Here is a 4,055-nt window from a genome sequence, read left to right as displayed (position 1 = left end):
ACCGCGAATGGCTCATTAAATCAGTTATGGTTCCTTAGATCGTTTCTTTCTACTTGGACAACTGTGGCAATTCTAGAGCTAATACATGCATTGAGCCTGAAGGCCTTTGGCTGACGGGCGCTTTTATTAGACCAAGACCCATCGGGTTCTGCCCGTACTCTGTGGTGACTCTGGATAACTTTGTGCTGATCGCATGGCCATGAGCCGGCGACGTTTCTTTCAAGTGTCTGCCTTATCAACTTTCGATGGTAGGTTACTTGCCTACCATGGTTGTTACGGGTAACGGAGAATCAGGGTTCGATTCCGGAGAGGGAGCCTGAGAAACGGCTACCACATCCAAGGAAGGCAGCAGGCGCGCAAATTACCCACTCCCGGCACGGGGAGGTAGTGACGAAAAATAACAATACGGGACTCTTTTGAGGCCCCGTAATTGAAATGAGTACACTCTAAATCCTTTAACGAGGATCAATTGGAGGGCAAGTCTGGTGCCAGCAGCCGCGGTAATTCCAGCTCCAATAGCGTATACTAAAGCTGCTGCGGTTAAAAAGCTCGTAGTTGGATCTCAGTTCCAGACGAGTAGTGCATCTACCCGATGCGACGGCTCGGACTGAACATCATGCCGGTCCTCTCTTGGTGCCCTTCATTGGTGCGTCTCGAGGAGGCCTGCGCTTTTACTTTGAAAAAATTAGAGTGCTCAACGCAGGCGAGTCGCCTGAATAAACTTGCATGGAATAATAGAACAAGACCCCGTTTCTGTTCTGTTGGTTTTTGGAATACGGGGTAATGATTAAGAGGGACAGACGGGGGCATTCGTATTGCGGCGCTAGAGGTGAAATTCTTGGACCGTCGCAAGACGAACTACTGCGAAAGCATTTGCCAAGAATGTTTTCTTTGATCAAGAACGAAAGTCAGAGGTTCGAAGGCGATCAGATACCGCCCTAGTTCTGACCATAAACGATGCCAACCAGCGATCCGCCTGAGTTACTCAAATGACTCGGCGGGCAGCTTCCGGGAAACCAAAGTATTTGGGTTCCGGGGGAAGTATGGTTGCAAAGCTGAAACTTAAAGGAATTGACGGAAGGGCACCACCAGGAGTGGAGCCTGCGGCTTAATTTGACTCAACACGGGAAAACTTACCCGGCCCGGACACTGGGAGGATTGACAGATTGAGAGCTCTTTCTTGATTCGGTGGATGGTGGTGCATGGCCGTTCTTAGTTGGTGGAGCGATTTGTCTGGTTAATTCCGATAACGAACGAGACTCTAGCCTATTAAATAGGTGCGGGGTTCCCAGCACCTTACAACCTTCTTAGAGGGACAAGCGGCTCCTAGCCGCACGAAACAGAGCAATAACAGGTCTGTGATGCCCTTAGATGTCCGGGGCCGCACGCGCGCTACACTGAAGGAAGCAGCGTGTCTTTATCCCTGTCTGAAAAGACTGGGTAACCCGTGGAACTTCCTTCGTGATTGGGATAGGGGCTTGCAATTGTTCCCCTTGAACGAGGAATTCCCAGTAAGCGCGAGTCATAAGCTCGCGTTGATTACGTCCCTGCCCTTTGTACACACCGCCCGTCGCTACTACCGATTGAATGATTTAGTGAGGTCTTCGGACCGATGTCCGGCGCGGCCTTTCGGTTGCGCCGGTCTGTTGGAAAGATGACCAAACTTGATCATTTAGAGGAAGTAAAAGTCGTAACAAGGTTTCCGTAGGTGAACCTGCGGAAGGATCATTACCGGATTGTGCTTGTCACACCCGGCGCCGCCCCCGCTTATAAGCGGGGGAAGGCCTCAACAGCGGAGTTGCGAGATTCTGATGCCGCATCTCTGCAAAAATTGTTACGCCCAGCGGAGGTCCGTCACCAAGGGAATGTCGGACGGACTGCTTCCGTGGGTTCGAACGGCGTAACGCACCAATCTGGTGGGCTTTCGGTCTTCGACACTCGTTGTCGGAGAGACTCGAACGTAGCCGGTAGGCTGGCCGAGGGAAAAGGCCGGCCCGCTGCCAAGGGAACGGCGGCGGCTGCTGCGAAGTACGAAAGGAACCGCAGCTCGCTGGCTCTCGTTAGAGTTGCGACCGAGTCGGTAGGCCGGCCGAGGGAAAGGCCGGCCCGCCGCCAAGGGAACGGCGGCGGCTGCTGCGGAGTACGAAAGGAACCGCAGCTCGCTGGCTCTCGTTAGAGTTGCGACCGAGTCGGTAGGCCGGCCGAGGGAAAGGCCGGCCCGCCGCCAAGGGAACGGCGGCGGCTGCTGCGGAGTACGAGAGGAAACGCGGCTCGCTGGCTCATGAGAGTCGCGACGGAGTCGGTAGGCTGGCCGAGGGAAAGGCTTGCCCGCCGCCAAGGGAACGGCGGCGGCTGCTGCGGAGTACGAGAGGAAACGCGGCTCGCCGGCTCCGGAAAAGTAACTCTTCGCAACAACGCGCGCGCGGCGGGACGCGTGCGGCCCAGTACTTATAAGGAACGGCCGCCGCAAGAGGTCTCGCAGTGCGGGCGCGATGTCTGAAGCCGTGCCGGCGGGGCGAAAGGAGGCACCGGGGAAAAAAAGGGACGAGGGGTTGTAATCCCGCATTTTGAACGCACCTGCGGCAGCGGGGTTCTCCTGCTGCTTCGTCCTTCCCAGCCTTCGAGTAGTCTGCCGGTGCGATACCGAAACGCCGTCCATGGCACTGTGGCCGGTGGACTCCTGTTGCGGGAGTAGTCTGACGAACGCCCGTCTGGCGGCTGTCCAAGTACGCGCTGCGTAGCCACGGCTAGGCGGTGCCTGTCTCTTAAGCGAAGCAATGATGTGGCGAAATGGTCGGATAGGGCGCAGCACGAGGGCGCACCCTTGGGGCGGCGGACTCGAGGGGCATTTCTGAGCGAAAGATGACCCCTTCCCCAAAGAGGGCGCAGCGGTGGGCGGCAGAGAACCGTCCACACAGAGCTACCGCTGCTTGGGAGTCCGGGGGTGACGTCGCTGCGAACACAACGGCAGAACAAACGTGCTCGGGGAACGGCGCAAAAGCTCTGTGTTATTGCCCAATTGATGACGAAGTTACCGGTGTGCTTCCTGGTGAACCGATGGTCGTCGGACCCGTGCGACCGCTTAAAGAAAACGGGCTGAACAGCAAACCGTGAACAGCAAAACAACGGCACCAGCGAAGACCGGAACTTGAGAGCGCCGTTGCACGTCTGCCTTAGGGTTGCCAAATGCCTCGTCGTCTCTAGCGACGCGCAAGCCATTGTCGCACACAAGCTTCGAAGAGACCTTGCTCGCCTCGGCTTTGAGGCACCGCGCAAGCATGCCGAACGGACGGCTGCTGGAACGTGGAATTGTCGGACGAAACTGCAGTCGGGGAGGCCAGGGGAGGAGCCCGGTGCCTAAAACCCTGGTTGTACTGTACGGAATTGAACAAACCAAATGCACGACTCTAAGCGGTGGATCACTCGGTTCTCGGGTCGATGAAGAACGCAGCCAGCTGCGAGACTTGGTGTGAATTGCAGGACACACTGAGCACTGATTCTTCGAACGCACATTGCGCCCTTGGGTCTTCCCTTGGGTTCGTCTGTCTGAGGGTCGGATCATATATCAAGAGAGACGCCGGCGCCCGGGGATGGCGCGGCCGGCGACTCGTTTTGACCGTGTCGGCAAACAGGACGGCTCTGTACGAAACGCCGAAGATCCCTCGAAAGACTTTGCGAAAGAGGAGAGTGGGTCGAACCCTTCAGCCGCGCTCCAAGCGGCCGAGTCGGGTCGCCCTGCGCAGACGACGTAACGCGGGACGGCGGCTGCTAGCCGTAGAGCGTCTGGCCTCCGAAGGCGACCGCCGCAGGAAGGGATTACCTGCAGGGAAAGCGCGGTCCCGACGGGAGACGAGGCCGTGTGGACGGGCGGCAAAGCGTTGCCCGCTGGCCCGCGTACGTGTAGCCGAACTGCTGCGAGAAACGCAGAGACGGGAGCGCCCTGTCCGGGCACGCCCGCGCGAGAAGAAGGGAGATCTCGCGCGGGGGTGCGGGGAGGCGACAGGCGCGCGAAAGCGTTTCGTGCGCTGCAGTTTCGGGCGAAGCGCAGAGGCGCG

The 4,055-nt window shown here is 57.9% G+C and overlaps 2 non-coding genes across 2 annotated transcripts; both read left to right on the top strand.

The window, feature by feature from the left end:
• Window positions 1-1,731, top strand: LOC144112510 (small subunit ribosomal RNA; the record flags this gene model as incomplete). Its single annotated transcript, XR_013310287.1, has 1 exon — window positions 1-1,731. It is a non-coding gene; the product is annotated as a small subunit ribosomal RNA (ribosomal RNA).
• A 1,672-nt stretch (window positions 1,732-3,403) lies between these two features.
• Window positions 3,404-3,556, top strand: LOC144112514 (5.8S ribosomal RNA). Its single transcript, XR_013310291.1, has one exon. It is a non-coding gene; the product is annotated as a 5.8S ribosomal RNA (ribosomal RNA).
• Window positions 3,557-4,055: the final 499 nt, after the last annotated feature.

The sequence above is a fragment of the Amblyomma americanum genome, unplaced genomic scaffold (assembly GCF_052857255.1).
Source record: "Amblyomma americanum isolate KBUSLIRL-KWMA unplaced genomic scaffold, ASM5285725v1 scaffold_337, whole genome shotgun sequence".
In the NCBI taxonomy this organism is placed as follows: domain Eukaryota; kingdom Metazoa; phylum Arthropoda; class Arachnida; order Ixodida; family Ixodidae; genus Amblyomma; species Amblyomma americanum.
Note: the sequence above shows the minus strand (reverse complement) of the source record. Positions and strands in the feature narration are given on the sequence as shown.